At 38.2% G+C, this 17,333-nt stretch overlaps 1 pseudogene across 1 annotated transcript in view; it reads right to left on the bottom strand.

Moving 5' to 3' along the window:
• Positions 1-2,843: 2,843 nt before the first annotated feature.
• The window catches only part of LOC311595066 (actin-related protein 2/3 complex subunit 1B-like), a 93,864-nt pseudogene continuing 79,374 nt past the window's right edge, over positions 2,844-17,333 (bottom strand). Inside the window, exon 2 of the transcript XR_014783610.1 lies at positions 2,844-3,682. The product of XR_014783610.1 is annotated as an actin-related protein 2/3 complex subunit 1B-like (transcript). The remainder of the gene's footprint in view (positions 3,683-17,333) is intronic.

The following is a 17,333-nucleotide window of genomic DNA, read 5'->3' as shown; positions in this document are numbered from 1 at the left end:
CTCAAATGCCAGCTAAATCACACTTAGGGTCTGGCCAGCAACTAAAAGAAAAAAGACAAGGACCATGTATTTTGAATCACGACTCAGAATGGCCAACAGAATTTGTACAATCTCATGGTGGATCTGGAGCAGTTCCTCTGAAGGTGAAAGTTCTCGGAAGACTCTTGCGATTCCTGTTTTACTATCCCAGGCTTCTCTAACACTGAGAGCATCTTTATTACCACCCCGTCATTTGTATAACATAATTAACAGGATAAGCAACTTGATATAAACTTTTTGACTTTTTAGTTTTCCTCATTAGATTATAAACGTTTTAAAGATTATTATACTTGACAGGTGACTCCTGAGAACATTAAAATTCAAAACCACAAGCTCCCAGCAAGAGTGTATTGAACCACATTAACTACTGATATGGATTATTTACTATTTATTTGATTTGATTTATGTCTCAAATTTCTTTCTACTACTATTTTTTTTTCATATCAGTCATAAGATATCTTGCAGTCACCTTGACCACTTACCTATTTACCATTATAGATGCATTTTTTTCTGAAATGATTTTAGCTAAACACCAGGAATGTTTTAAAATGAATATATGCATAAGCTATCCTGTGATAATAAACTATTGCTGTTTGCTCCCTTGAAAACCATAATTTCATGATGAAACCTAATTGTTTTCTGTACAGGATTGCAAATTTCAATGTAAACTTGTTCATGTTTCTCAAATAAGAATAACTCTGGGGGTTTATGGAACTTAATTTGACTGAGCTTGAATACTTTTAATTATGCGTTTGCTGTTTAATTGCTATCTGAAGGTTGGAGGATGTAATCATGCTACAAGATAGTATAAAACTAACTCTATAATCCCTAGAAAACACTTTATGCAGATTCCATTAAGCACTCCTAAACAACACATAAACACACAAAGTTTTATTTGACTTCAGTAATACTTCCTCTTTTACAAATTACATTACAGAAAAAATGATATGAAATTGTACCTGAATAGTTCTCGAGCAATCTACAGGAGTGTTTTTGTTTGTTTGTTTGTTTCCTAGAATAAAGGTTTCTAAGATTCAAATTAATATACGTGCCCAGGTTCCTATAGATGAAGAAACATTTGCTTTTATAATAAATCCTGTATTCGTTTTCCTATTAAGTGAAATATAAGTATTGAACAGCTAATGTGCTTGTTAAGAACAAGAGAAAATGTAAGTTAGATGCTCATTATTCAGAGGATGTGTTTCACTGGACATTGCTTGTGTTTTGCATTTGGTTTTCTATACCATTTCCTTTGTCTAAACTGCCAACTCACACCATCTTATTGCACATCACTGTTTTTGTTCCAAATCCCTACTTACTCCTCAAATGCAGGCTCATACATTTGTGTTTCATGTGCTAGGCTTACGATCTATATTGAGTTTATTATACATTTTTGGCATGTTTCATCTCAATATTCTTCCCCATGGGCATATTGCCTCTGCCTGGCAGACTCTGATTATCTTTCACAGCATATTCATTTGTTATGGAGAGAGACTGTCATACTATTGATCAGGAAAAAAAGGTATTTATATACATATGTAAATAATTTTACTATATCATAGGTTTTTATAAAATGTGTTTGTAAAAAATAAAAAATTTAGTGTGATTCTTCTTGAGATATGTTTTTCTAAATGATCTATTTTTATTTTGTATGTCTGTGTGAAGGCCTCAGATCCGCTGGAACTGGAGTTACAGAAAGCTGTGAGCTGTAGTTACTAAGAATTGAACCTGGGTCCTCTAGAAGAGCAGCCAGTGCTCTTAACTGCTGAGCCAGCTCTTTATCTGCAGTGTATTTTATTTAAAATTACAAACACACACATATATGTGTTTGTGGAGGAGTAGGGTGGTCTATGTGTGAGTTTGTGCACATGAATACAAGCTCCAACAGAGGCCAGTAGAGGGCATCAGGTCCCCTGTAACTGCAGTTAACTTTAGTTGTAAGATGTCTGATATGGGTTCTAGGAGCCAAAGCCAGGCACTCAATAAAAGCAGCAAGTGCTTTTAAATACCTGGCCATCTCCTCCCACCCATTATTATTTTTTTATAGTATTTTTAACATAAACAAAAAATTTACATTTAATTTCGGCTTTCTCAATTATAAATTATATTTGATAAGATATTCAACTATTAAATATCAAATATGCTTTTACATATATTTTTTTATTAGACTTTTGTGGGCCTTTGTGTGCAGATGGAGGAGACGCTCCCTCAAGGTAGGCTTAGTGCTTGGACATAGGTGAGCTGTACCACCTGCTGGCAAAACAACCCACCAGGCCCAAATGTGTTAAAAGGCTTGCAGGGACCAAAGCACAGACCCAAAAGCTGGCTCTTTGAAGAAAAACATTATCAAAGTGCCCAGGAGACAAACCCCAGGAAGTGTCCTGGGAGTGGCTCCTGCAATTCAGTTATCCTTGGTTTAAAAACCCAGATGTGGAGTGGGGGGGGGGGGGTGAGGAAGAGAGGAGATTTTTCCCTTTTTTCCTTATGTACCTCTCTGTCTTTGTCTTTCTTTTATCGTTAAGCTTAGTGAATTAAAATCTAGCTCTTTGACTCTTTTTTTAAAATTTGTTATTAATTTATTCTTGTTACATCTTAATGGTTATCCCATCCCTTGTATCCTCCCATTCTTCCCTCCTTCCCATTTTCCCCTTATTCCCCTCCCCTATGACTGTTCTTGAGGGGGAATTTCCTCCCCCCCCGTTGATTTTCATTATTTTAACCAAGTGGGTGGGTTGTCTGGCCTTTCACAAGTCAGATGCTCCCTTCTTCTGCTGAAAGGAACTCAGATTTTCATTGTCTTTTTTTTTTTTTACAGTTGGCATGTTTATTACCCAATATTTTGAAGCAATTCATGACCAGCATTGTGCTTTTGTTTCGTTTTGCAATAAAAGAAAGCATTGCTTTAAAAGGCATGTTTTCCTTAAATAGGTAGGAAAGTTCCCCACCTGGTTCCTCCCCCACTTGGGGAGCACCTCTGTGCAGACCTTACTGTACCCTAGAAGCACTTGGCAAAGCAACCCTTAGCCTCCCTAGTCCCCTGTGCCCTCTGTCTCAGCAGCTGGGGTGAGGGCAGCTCATTTGATCTTCAGGTCCTTCAAGGCTGACTCCAGGCTCTTCACATCCCAGATGCTCATGCCACCGTTCATGCCGGTAGTGCAGAACTGCAAGCACTTGGCCTTGCCGCCACTGAGCACCGATATTTGGCTGACGCTATTCTTGTGCAGTGAGTGAGTCCAGGCCAGCACCGGTGGCCGCACCGCCCTCAGAACTGGCCTTCTTGTCGAGGTTCTGGAAGCGCTCGCGGGCTGTCAGGCCACGCTGGGAGCTCTGCTTGGGCACATCCAGCCGACCACCAAAGCTCAGTGTCCCTGCAGCATTGTCATAGGTAAACAGCACCGGGAAGCAGTCGTGGCCCGCTGCCACTAGACTATTGTCTGTGATGAAGGTGATGGCCAGGAGTGGCAAGGTTTCAGAAGCCAGCGTTGCGACGGCCATCTTCTTGTCAGCGTCTACCAGGCATACAGTGCTGTCGTGGCTGACCCAAGCAACCCTGCTCCCACTGGCAGAGAAGCTGACACCATGCACCCAGCCACAGCTGCTGCTGGACTCAAACATCAGCTCCCCAAAGGGCATCTTGCCACGCCTGGAACAAGGACCGTACACAGATCGCCATCTGCCCCAACAACCATGAGGTGCACATCTATGAGAAGAGTGGTGCCAAGTGGAGCAAGGTGCACGAGCTTAAAGAGCACAACGGGCAGGTGACAGGTATCGACTGGGCCCCTGAGAGTAACCGCATTGTGACCCGCGGCACAGACCGCAATGCCTATGTGTGGACGCTGAAGGGCCGCACGTGGAAGCCCACACTGGTCATCCTTCGGATCAACCGGGCCACCCGCTGCGTGCGCTGGGCCCCCAATGAGAACAAGTTCGCCGTGGGCAGTGGCTCCCGTGTCATCTCCATCTGTTACTTTGAGCAGGAGAATGACTGGTGGGTGTGCAAGCACATCAAAAAGCCCATCCGCTCCACGGTCCTCAGCCTGGACTGGCATCCCAACAATGTTCTTCTGGCTGCAGGCTCCTGTGATTTCAAGTGTAGGATCTTCTCTGCCTACATCAAGGAGGTGGAGGAACGGCCAGCCCCTACACCATGGGGCTCCAAGATTTTCATTGTCTTAAACCCGGCTGGGGCTGAGAGGCTGAGTGTGTCTGCCCTGTGCGCCCTCCTTGCCTAGAAGGCCTTCTTGTAGGGTGCCAGCCCGGGGGAAAAAATTGAATCAGTGTTCACCTGAAAGGGGGAGTGGGGATTGAAAGTAGGATACAGAGACACGAGAAATAAAGAATCAAGTCAGGACATTTCTGATCAAGATTCACTTTATTGCCAACTAGCAGGAACATATATAGGGCAAGGTCAAAAGGATCTATTCTTATCTCACTCACCCTAGCCCCCGGGCAAGAATGCAATAGCCTAAATCTTTCCCTGTAGAACTTCCTAGTTCTCTGAGTAGTTCCCTGTAAGAACTTCCTAGATCCTCTGGGTGGTTCAAAGTTGAGACTTCCAGCCTTCTTTCAAAGGTAAATAGTCCAAGGACGGCCTAGAACACAAGACCTCGTGGTGAGGTAAAGGTCAGCAACTCAAAGGTCACAGCACAGCCTAAACACAGAATTTCTGACATGGCAGAATTTGTCATGTGTCCCCACACCTTCTTTGTGACCAGTTCTCAGGACAGAGCCTTCTTCAGCTAGCCTCGAGAAGGCTGAAGAAAACTCTGTGACCACATTCTCAGCCCAGCCTCCTGGAGAAAGGAACCCACAGACTATAATTTATATATTAGTGCTGGAAGGCTTATTGAGTCTCCAGGAATATCAATCTTAAAAAATAATAAATATCATCTGGGATAACCCAAGTATTCAATGAAACAATTCATTCTGCATACTTAAAAATTAAAAAAAAGTTTAGAGAAAAATGTTTAAGCAGTTATAATTTCAAACATAATTGATGAAATAGTTTTACTGGAACTAATAGCTCTTTGCATTTTTAATTGCTTCTATCAAAATAGACTCAATATTCTAAGAAAAGAAATTTACCATGTAACAAAATTACTGAGACAAATCACTTATTCCATTTCCCTGTATCACCAGTTCCATCTGCAGCTGTCACATTTTATTAGGATGTCAACTTGTTTCCAGGCTTTCACCTCCACAGATTTTCTAACATGAGTCATGTTTATATAAGGAAAAAGGTTCATAATTCCAAATAAGTATAGAAAACCTCATTTATGAAAACCACATTTAATTAAACCACATCTATTTTAAAATACCTTTAAACTTTTATCTTGATTGTTGCAAATTAATTGGACTTAAACACCTCCAGTGTGAGGAAATACCCAACCTATGATTATTTTTTTCAAAAAAATTAGACACAAACTTTAAGAAAAATTTAAAAGTTAACAAAGCTTATGATTGCTCTGTAGACCTGCTCCTTTTGTTCCTCCCTCCCAGCTCCATTTATATAAATAGTTGTTCACTGGCTTCCTGTTCTTCATTTTTCCCATAGGTTTTTATAGAAAGGATCATTCAGTATTGTTCAGATAATGGTCCTCAAATTAAAAGTTCCATGCCATTTGGTGAAAAAAACTTCAGTAAGTTATTGTGTGGAGATTTATAAACTCATTCTGCAATATAAATAAATGTGGCAAAAAAAAAGAAAACAGAAAAGATAGCATAATCTACTAGTAATCTAGTTTTGTTGATGACTTTACATCTGATTTCATCAAAGTGATTGATTTTTCAGATCTCTTGTAATAGCTTTTCTAGTTGCGGTATATGTATAATAATCACTTCACAGGCTGAGTTAAGAAGTACTCCTGGTAGCTCTGCCTTGTGGAAGGGAAAGTAGGAAAATCTTCCTTAAATTAGTGATGAAAAGTCAATACAAAAGTATAGGGTGGGAGGATATTTCATAAGGCCCCAAGATATACTATTATTTGTATTTAGCTAAATTAAATTATATATAATACCTTTAGCATAGGAAACCTTTGTTTCAATTGTTGGTCAGGATAGTCCATAGGTTAGTTTAAACAATACAGGCTATTGCTCATATCCTTGTTTGTCTCTCAGAGGTTGAGAAAAATTGTTATTACCAAAGACACCACACACAGAGTGCTTAGAAGATTTAAGTTCAATCTAACCTGAAAGCTTTCTTTCTCTGATCTCTCATAGTGCCAGAAAATGCCCTGTAAACCTCTACAGGAGGGAAGCTAGAATAATCCTACATAGCAAGGACAAACTCTGCAAGCTAACGCTAAAGGTACAATAGTGACACTCAGACCTTGGTGGTAACAAACAGATGTCCAATTGGACTTAAGGCCAATAAAAGAGGACTGATACCTGGTGCTGAAAACCTACCTTTCCATGGGCTGGTGAGGTCAGAGATCTTACAAGAGAACATATTACCATCATGTTCCTAGAACAGTATATTCCTATCTTCTAAAACTTATCCCTATACACAAAGGTAAGTGCAGCTATCACCCCATCTCCAAGGAAGCTTCTCTTTACAGCAAATGAGAGCTATTACTGAAAACTACAATTGAACATGACGCAGAGATCAAAGGGCTGTGAGGACCTTAGCCACAGTGATTACATCTACAATACAATTACGGCACCTAGGGCTCAAAGAATATCTCAGAACAAGGAGAGGGAATACTGTAAGAACCAGAGGACCAGGGAATCTGCTGTAAAATTTTGTGTGCTAGAAATGACATGGAAGCTACCCCTATAGTGCCTCAACTGTAAGACTACACAAGTAATTCCTGAATAATCATAATATCAGTAGACAGGCTAAATTACTGAATAATCATAATATCAGTAGACAGGCTAAATCAGAAGGGAGAAATCCCAACTGTAGACAATAAATAGTTTGGAAATGACTACTGAAAAGAGGTAAATTAGTCAATCCCAAGAGTAAGCACTTATCTGGTTATTCTACATATAGCAGTCAATCCTGAAGTAATCTATCTGTCATCTATCTATCTATCTATCTATCTATCTATCTATCTATCTATCTATCATCTATCTATCATCTATCTATCTATCATCTATTTTCTCTCTCTCTCTGTCTGTCTGTCTGTCTCTCTCTGTCTGCCTCCCCCCTCCTCTCTCTCTCTCTCTCTCTCTCTCTCTCTCTCTCTGTATGTATGTATGTCACAGGGAAAGAACTAAGCCAGTTGTATGTATTTACATACATATACACAACACCCCACAACCATATATATATATATGAAGAGTTGGATTGCTGAAAGGGAAGGAGAGAGTAATGGAGTTGCACTTTTTTAAACTAATAAAATCCCATTAACTAAAAATGATTATGATTACCTATGAGCCAGATGCTGCTTTGGAAATATCATTAATTCAATTTGAGTTATAGACATAAACCTAATTAGATTGCTTATTTCCCTGTTAAGTATTGGCACAATTTTTCGTAAATGGGACTAGTCTATTTTATCAAGATTGTAATATTTTGAAGCATCAATTTGTAGAATATACTATTTTTCAAAATTTCTTTATAATGTGCACAGCATCTCTACCAATACCTCCTCTTTTATCTGTGAGGATATTAATTTGTGTTTTCTCTCTGGTACTGGCCAGACTTGTGTCAACTTAATACAACTAGTAAGACAGTGAACAGTAACACCTTCCATTTCCTCTGTATCAGTTCCTGCCTCTAAGGAACTGTTTGAGTTCCTGTCTTGACTTCCTTCAACTATGGACAGAAATATATAAATGTATACCAAATAAGCCATTTTTTATACAACTTGACTTTTGGTCATGTTGTTTCACTGCACCCATAGAATATCTAACTTAGCTGACGAGAGGCTTATTTATTTAATGAAGTAAATAGTTAAAAATGTATTTTTTTACTAAAAACTGATTCACTTTACTGCTTGATCACTGTCCCTCCTTCCAATCCAACCCTCATACTTTCATTCCAAATCCTCCTTCCCCTTCTTTTCAGAGAAGGGAAGGCCCCAACCCACCCTGACATCTCAAGTAGAATGAGGATTAAGTACTTCCTGTCCCACTGAGAAGATACAAGGTAGCCCAGCAAGGAGAAATGGATCTAAAAGCAGGAAACTGGATCAGAGACAGCCCCCTCCATTTGGTCACTGACCTTGGCCAAACAGGCTTCATTCCAGGCATGAAGGGGTGGTTCAATATATGGAAATCCATCAATATAATCCATCATATAAACAATCTGAGAGAAAAAATAACCACATGGTCATCTCCTTATATGCTAAAAAAGCATTTAACAAAATCTACCAACCATTCATATTAAAAAGCCTGAAGAGATCAGTGACACAAAGCACACATCTAAACATAGTAAAGGTAATATTCCACAAGTCTATAGCCAATATCAAACAAAATGGAAACTTAAATCATTTCTACAGAAATCAGAAACATGACAAGGCTGTCCATCTTTCCATATCTCATCAATATAGTAATTGAAGTCCTAGATAGAGGAATTAGACAACTAAAGATCACAGTGCTACAAATTGGGGGGGGGGGGAGAAGAAGTCAAGGTATAACTATTTGCAGATGATATGATAGTATACATAAGTGACTTCAAAAATTCTACCAAGAAACACCTACATCTGATAAACACCTTCAGCAAAGAAACAGGATACCAAATCAATTTTAAAAAACCCAATAGTCCTCTTGTATAAAAAGACAATCAGGCTGAGAAAGAAATTAGGGAAAGAACACCATTCAGAATAGCCACAAAAACATAAAGTATCTTGGTGTAATTTTAACCAAGCGAGAGAAACACTAGTATGAAAAAATCTGCAAGTCTCTGAAAAAAGCAATTTAAGATGATATCAGAAAATGGATAGATCTCCCATGTTCACGAATAGGTATGATTACCATAGTAAAACTGTCTATCATATCAAAAGTAATCCATAAATTCAATGTAATTTCCATCAAAACACCAACATTCTTTACAGACCTTGAAAGACCAATTCTCAATTTCATATGGAAAAACAAAAACCACAGAATAGCTAAGACAATCCTATGCAATAGAAAAATCTTCTGGAGTTGTCTCCATCCCTGATCTTAAGCTGTACTATGGTGAAACAATAATAAAAACTGGATGGTACTGGCATAGGAATAGTCAGGTGGATCAATGGCATCTAAATGAAGACCCAGATATAGTCCCACTCACCTATGGACATTTGGCTTTTGATAAAGAAGCCAAACCATACAATGGAAAAAAAAGACACCATCTTTAAATGGTGCTGGACTAACTGAATGTCAACATGTAGAAAAATGCAAATAGATCCATATTTATCATTCTGCACAGAACCAAAGCCCAAGTGTGTAAAAGACATAAACATAAAACCAGACATACTAAATCTGTTCGTAGAAAAGGTCAGGAAAGGCTTACACTCATTGGCATAGGAGACAACTTCTTGAACAGAGTACCAACAGCTCAGGCTTTAAGATCAACAATTAATAAACGGGACCTCATTAAACTAAAAAGCTTCTGTAAGTCAGAGGACAATGTCAACATAAAATGACAGCCTACATACTGGGAAAAGATCTTCACCAAGCATAAATTTGACTGAGGGTTAAAATCCAAAATATGTAAAGAACAAGAAATTAAACACCTCCAAACCAATTAATCCAATTACAAATGGTATACAGAACTAAATACAGAATTCTCAACAGAGGAATATTGAATGGCTGAGAAACACTTTAAAAAAAATCACAATGTCCCTATTCATCAGGGAAATGCAAACCAAAAGGACTCTGAGATTCCATATTTCAGAATAGTTAAGACAAAAAATTCATGTGCCAGCACATGCTGGTGAGGATGTGGAGAAAGGAGAACACTGCTCTATTGCTGGAAGGAGTGCAAACGTCAACAACCATTTTGGAAGTCAATCTGCTACTTTCTCAGAAAATTGGGAATAGTTCTACTTTAAGACCCAGCAATGCCACTCCTGGCATATACCTGAAATATGCTCCACCATACAACAAAAATATTTGCTTAATTGGTTCTCAGCAGTTTTATTTGTAATAGCCAGAATCTAGAAACAAACTCAGTGTCCCCTGACCCAAGAATGGAGAAAGAAACTGATACATTTACACAAGGGAATGCTATTTAGCTATTAAAAATAAGGAAATCTTGTAATGTGTAGACAAATGGATGGAACTCATCCTGAGTGAGGTAACCCAGACTGAGAAAGACAAGCATGGCATATCCTCACATATAAGGGAATATTAGCCACATAATACAGAATAACCACACTGTAATACCCAGACTTAAAGAAACTAAAGAACAAGGAGGACTCTAGGAAGGATGCTTAATTCTCATTCAGAAGGACAAATAAAATAGATACCAGAAGCAGTTGAATAGAAAGATCAGGAAAGGAGCCTACTTTAGAGGTCCTCTGAAAGATTCCATCCAGCAGATGGTGACGCACACAGCCAAACTCCGGGGTAGAGCACAGGGAGGCTTATGTAAGAGCTGGGGAACAGAGAGACACGAAGGTGTCAAGAGCTCTACAAGGAGACCAATGGAGCCAACAGATCTGGGTGGAGGAGGGTGTGCTGCAGAGACTGATTCACCAACCAAGAAACATGATGAGGACCTAGTCCCTCTGCTCAGATGTAGTAGATAGGCAGTCTCCTTTTGGGTCCCATAATATAAACAGCATGGCCTACCTCTTAAATGGATGCTGGCACCCACTGTTTGACCACTTTCTCCTGGCAAGATGGCCTTGCCAGGCAACAGAGGAAGAGGATACAGACAGTCTAGAGGAGACTAGGTAGACTGTCAGATGTTAGAGGAGGATGGCTCCCTTTATGAGGACTTGGGAAGGGAGGGTGCTACTGGGTGGTTAGTAGGGAAGGGGGCTACCATTAGGATGTAAAGTGAACAAATTAAAAAACAAAACAAAACAAAATAAAATAACCTAAAGTCATGCAACTTTGAAATCAAAATATCACTCAGAAAGCACAAGACCTACAATTAAATGCAAGAAGTGAAAATGTAGATGACTTCTTACAGGAAAATATACATATCCAAGTAGTTTGCAAAATGAACAGAGGCATAAGCTTATGCTGACAAACCAAAGAGGGAAAACGGTGAAAAAATACACACTCTAAATAAATATGTAGATGAACGTTAACTCTCAAAATAGAAAAGCTGATAATAATCACAAAGAAGTACTGTTCTCTTAGTGCAAAATTTGAAATCTATAGGAATTGAGTAATTTTCTTAGAGAAGCATAATTTACATGTTTGGCTCCAGGAAAGAATTTTAAATAGATTCATTTTTATTCAAGAAATAGATAATTTTAAAAGACTTACTGAATTAGTATGTGGCCTAGATGATCATCCAAATACCATATATTTCCAGTAGCACTGATGTGCTTAGACACCCATGAGGTTGAGGGGACTTCAAAAATCCCCTTAAGAAAACATAGTGCTCCATCTATTTCCATTTTTCCCTCCTGTGATCCATTCTCCAATGCAGTGTGTGGGGTACACATTCATGATGAGAGGTCTCAAATGAGTCCCACAAATTTAGTACATTCATTGGAGATTTCACAGAGTGAAGAGGGAAGGATAGACCCCGATTTCCATAATTTCTCTTGTTTTTTTTTTAAGTAGATGCAGGAATTGCAGCAGCAACATTAGCTTATAGAGTAATTACAGTGACCACTAAGGCTGCGAAGAGAGAAGAGAGACTGATAACTCAGTCTGTACCTGCTTATGTAACCAGTGTGGTTCCCTTCACAGGAAACTCTGTTAGGTGCTGTGACAGACTCCATATTAGGTATTGTCACACCAATATGAACATCACACAAACTCAAACTTGCATGAATATTTCTGGCTACTTTGCAGCAATTTAATTTAGTTTTTTAATATAATATACTACCTTCTCATATTTTCTTTCAGTTGTTCTTGATGGTTTAACTATTATATATAGATGCACCCACACAAACACTCCTCTCTCATACATACATACACACAGACACACAGCCATGTCTTCTGTTTGTAATAAAACAGCATTTCCAGATGTATCACATATATCATAGTGATGTTCAGCACAGCATCAATATTTAAGCACAATAATTATTCCACATAAAAACTATCATAGATTAACTTCTATTATGCAAATGCTGTTGAAGTTATTTGAAAATAATATTTACTGAAAAGGTAACAGAACATTAAAATGCATAAATAATAAAGTAAAAATTGTTTCAATATTACAGGGATAGAATATAATTGCAAAATCTATTAATATAATCATAGTTATGAATAAATTTAATGAGAAAAATTGCCTTTCATTTCCTTGAAAAATTGACATGAAGTTATTAATGGTTTAATTTTCATAGAGATGCAACCAACTATCAGAAATTCAGTGAATTTTAATAATACAAAATTATATTGTGGATCTTGAGATTATTGTTGAAAATCACTAGATGGTATGTGGAAATACCAGTGCTGAGTCCCTTAAATATTTTGTTCAATTTACCCTCAGAGTTCCAGAGATGTGGAGTTTAATTATGTTTATAGAAAAGAGGAGCCTTCTCCTTCCTCCAGTGTTGTTGAGAATTACCAGCAGGACATTTCATTGCTTCCCCAGGATCTGTTCTTGGCCAGTCAAACCAGCATCCAGGATCAACACACCAGGACAGTGTATGTTGCTGTGAATGTGAAGAAAGGGATTTGATTCACTATTTCTAGGAGGGGAAAAAAGGTGAAACATCTATAAAAATCATTGTTGACGACCATAAAAGTAATTGTCGCATTTCTACCACATGATCAGTTATACTGTTTTTGTAATATTTCCAAAGAACTCCATATCTCTTAATACAAAGATATTTGCTCTTGCATGGTTATTGCTGTTCTGTTCACAAGATCCAAGAAATGGAAACAGCCTCAGTGTCCATACCCTGTTGAAAGTGAAAATGTCATACATCCACACAATGGAATTGTATCTTAGTGTTTGAGATAGACTGAATATCCGTATGTAGACCATGTTTGTCCCAAATGCATGATTTTCCTGCCTCAGTATCTTGAGTACCTTCATCAAAAGTGTGTGATACAACACTTTACTTGATGACAGTCTTAATAAGTATTTTAGAAAAAGCAGAAATAATAAACTTTACTCTCTGTTATAAAGAGTAATCAGTGTGGCTGATGGATATTTTAGTTACACTAAAAACGTGCTGTAAAAATTGAGTTAGAGTTATATGATGGGAAGACATAACCTACAATTTAAGAAGCAAAGACCCACTGGGTGTGGGGTCAGACACATTTGATCCCAGCACATTGGAAGCAGAGACAGGAGGATCTGGGTGAGTTAGAGGCCAGTGTGGTCTACAGAGTCCATGACAGGCAGGGATTCACAGAGAGACCCTGTCTCAAAAGTCCAATAAAATAATGAAGAAGAAGAAGAAGAAGAAGAAGAAGAAGAAGAAGAAGAAGAAGAAGAAGAAGAAGAAGAAGAAGAAGAAGAAATCAAGGATCTATCTACCTTTGTGATAACCAGTTTTTATGGCTTACACTAAGCAATAGCTCCCTAGTTCAAAGTACACGGTTGTGTCACATCACTGAGGCTCATAGTGTGTTCTAATATTGGTAACAAGTTATCAGGGAAGCTGCCAGTTCTATGAACACAATAATGTTACCTTGTTCAGTAAGAGTTATAGGTATATCCCACATGTGCATATATATATATGTATATACATATATATATAAATATATTTATATATGTGTGCATACATATGTATACATGTGTTTGTATATCTATATATCTACACAAATATATGCTATTAATTCTGAAATAACATTTTAAACAAATTTTTTATCATATGTAATTTAAGAAAAGGTATTCATTTATATTTTATTTTATGCATATTGATGTTTTGTCTGAGTGTGTAAGTGCTTGTTTGAAAAGTCCATAGGAAAGCTTTGAATCCCCTGGAGTTAAAACCATTATGAGGCACCATGTAGGTGCTGGAAACTGAATACAAAGACTCTGGAAGAGCAGCCTGTGCTGTCAACTGCTAAGGCATCTCCTCAACCCAAATATATATTTTGCCAACTCTTTATAACCATGAGTATAGAAGTCTTATATTCTACTATAAATTTATATTCATTGTTTATATATAATGTTACATTTTCCTAAAATAGCCAGCATTTCATGGCGATCAAATTTCAGGTCCACATGTTAGCAGATTTTGGTCTCTCTGGCAAGCGTTGCAATATCCATCACCACTTTATTTACCCTGAGTTTTGCCAAGCTTAAGGATTCCCAGGCAGAGTGTTTTGTTAACTAATCAACATTATCCATTGTAACGTTTAAAAAATTTATTTATTCACTTAACATCCTGATTATATCCCCATCTCTCAACACTTCTCAGCCCACCCTTCCTTCTTTGACCCCATTCCCTTTCCCTTATTCCTGAGAAAAGGGGAGCCCCCTTTCCCATCCATCCCAGTTCATTAAGTTGCAGGTCTGAGTGAGTCCTCTTCCCCTGTGGTCTGGCAACGCATTTCCACCAGGGGAAGTGATCAAACGGCTAGCAATAGAGTCCATGTCGGAGACATCTGCTTCCATTGTTAGAGAAACCACATGAAGGCTGAGCTGCCCACCAGCTACATCTGTGTTGAATGCCTAGGTCCACTCCATGCCTCGATCTTGATTAGTGCTTCAGGCTCAGCAAGCACCTCTAGGTCCTGGTTAGTTGGTTCCATTGGTTTTCTTGTGGAGCTCCTGTTACTTCCAGGTCCTTTTCTCCTCTTCTTCACTTTTCCAGAGGACGCCCTTTTCATTGATATTTTTTTTTTCCTGTGAGTATCAGCATCTGTTTTGAAGCGCTGTTGTGGGGAGCCTCTCAGAGAACAATTCTGCTAGGCTCGTCTCTATAACCACAGCATAGCTCTTGTCAATCTCTGCTCTATCTGTTCTATTTTTAATCCCTAAACATTTTGTAGGCAGGGTAAACTTTAAGAAAATTGGGTGAATAGTTCTACCCCAGGACCCAGGCTTACCACTACTGTGTATATATCCAAAAGATGACTGACCAAACAACAAAGACACTTGCTTAACTATGTTCCTAGCAGCTTTCCTTGAAATAGGCAGAGTCTGTAAACCTAGATGTTCCTCGACAGAAGAATAGGTAAAGGAACGGTGGTAAATTTACACAATGGTATACTACCCAGTTCTTAAACACAAAGGAATCATGACATTTGTAAAGGTCATCCTGAGTGAGGTAACCCAGTCCCAGAAAGACACACATGGTATGTACTCACTCATAAGTGGATTTTAGCCATATAGGACAGGATTAACATACTACAATGCACCAACCCAAAGAAGATAAGTGACAAGGAGGATCCAAGGGAGGGTGTCCAAATCTCACTCAGAAAGAGAAACAGAATAGACAGAGTTTAGTGGTTGAAGAGAGGGAAAAAGATAGGAGAGGGAGTGTGGAGAAATATGAGGGTAGAGATCAGTCCTTGGGAGAAAGGGGACGGGAAGACAGAAGGCAGGTAGAGAAAAAGAAACTATGGGCAGAGGCATCTTTGTGACAAGCTGGAGACCTAAGTCAGAATAGGCTCCTGGGAAGGGTATGAAGGGGCTCTAGCAGAGAATGCAGATAGCAGGGTCCATAGGGACTAAACAGGACACTCTTTAACTATACAAGTCTCCTAGTAGAGGGAGGGGGGCACCAACCTACCACAAAAACTTTGACTGAAAGTTTACCGTGGTAAATTTCTAATGAGGATGAAACCTCTTTGGACTCTCAGCTGTGTGATCATCATACTCCCAGCTGTCCATTTCTCACTGTCCCAAGGCTTATTCTCTTTTGCTTCTATATTAGTTAAACAGCAAAACCCTGGGGTCCTATTACTGGCCTGCATTTTCAAAGCAGCTTTGGCTTTGCTATTCACTGTCACTTCTTTTCAAATAACAATTTATTCTTAGATCTTCAGGGAATTCTCTTATTTTTTTCTGAGTTCAATAATGCACGAAAAATTTCTAATGTAAGTAGGTCTTTTCAGAAAGGATTTTAATATATTGAATTCAGTTTAGTATTTTTCCCCGATATTTTATAGTAGTAGCAATGCAATTTAAAAGCCTTTATTTATAAAAGTATTGATTTATGTTTAATTTAAATTAGAAGTTAATTAAAATTTAAGATGAACATCCAGTAACAAGAATTGTTTATGTGTATCACAAAGACATCCTGGAAGTGTTATATGAATGTATGTCACTTTATAATTTTTAGAAATAGGACATTGGAATGGTATTGAAAATTTCAAAATTATTGAAAAAAAATTTTAATTTCAGCTTTTCTAATAAGAAATGGGAATTGAAGGGTCTCAGAGGTGGCTCAGTGTTTTGTATATTGCTGCAAAACAGTAAGAATCTTTACTCAGATCCCAGAATCCAGGTAAAATCCAAGCACTTTAGCTGTAACAGCATTGCAGAGATGGGCAGCTCCCACGTGATCAATGACTAGTCAAACACAAGGAGCAACGTCTATGTCAAATGAAAGACTTCAAAACAAAAGATAATATAAATTAGGGGTTGGTGCTTTCACCTATGCATGCACAGGTGAGTGCACCCAATAGAATTTTAGAATAACAGTGGCATTGCTTTAGAGCTCTGGATTTAACCAATATTTAGAATGTGTGCATCCAGAGCTTTACGGATTGCAGAAAAGTACAGAAAAATATACTAAGAGAGCTTATGGTCAAATTTCCATCCCTTATATATCTCTCCCTAATTTTTTTTGCCTCCATTTGCAGAATTTTTGTTTAAACACCAAACATTTTGGAATAACAAATCTATCTGAAAATCAGAATGCATGACAGACTGGTTTCAAGCTTTCTTCCTTTTATCACCCACATTGCTTCCTACAGTGCTGGTACCCAGGCTGCACATTTCTCTCTGTCTTATTAAGTGAAACCCAACTAGGGAGACTGACTGTTTCCTTCCCCAAATATAAGCTTGCCAAAGATGAAAACATAACCATAATGAAATGACAGAATGATGTACTAAGTGTCAGAATTTTATCCCAAGAATGAGGTTTTATTTACAGTAGATTATATGTTATAAATTATGTCTTCTGAACATGACAGGACTAAGTGTGGTTATCTGACCAAGACCAGCACAAGGTGAATATATTAAAAATTCCAAAATGGATGAGGAGGAGCTTCATGAGATGCCATTCCTAGAAGAGGAGGTACCTTTGGGGTTTTGTCTATAAGTC

The sequence above is a fragment of the Acomys minous genome, assembly GCF_964271855.1.
Source record: "Acomys minous genome assembly, chromosome: 3".
NCBI lineage: Eukaryota > Metazoa > Chordata > Mammalia > Rodentia > Muridae > Acomys > Acomys minous.
This window is presented reverse-complemented; position numbering and strand designations above follow the sequence as displayed.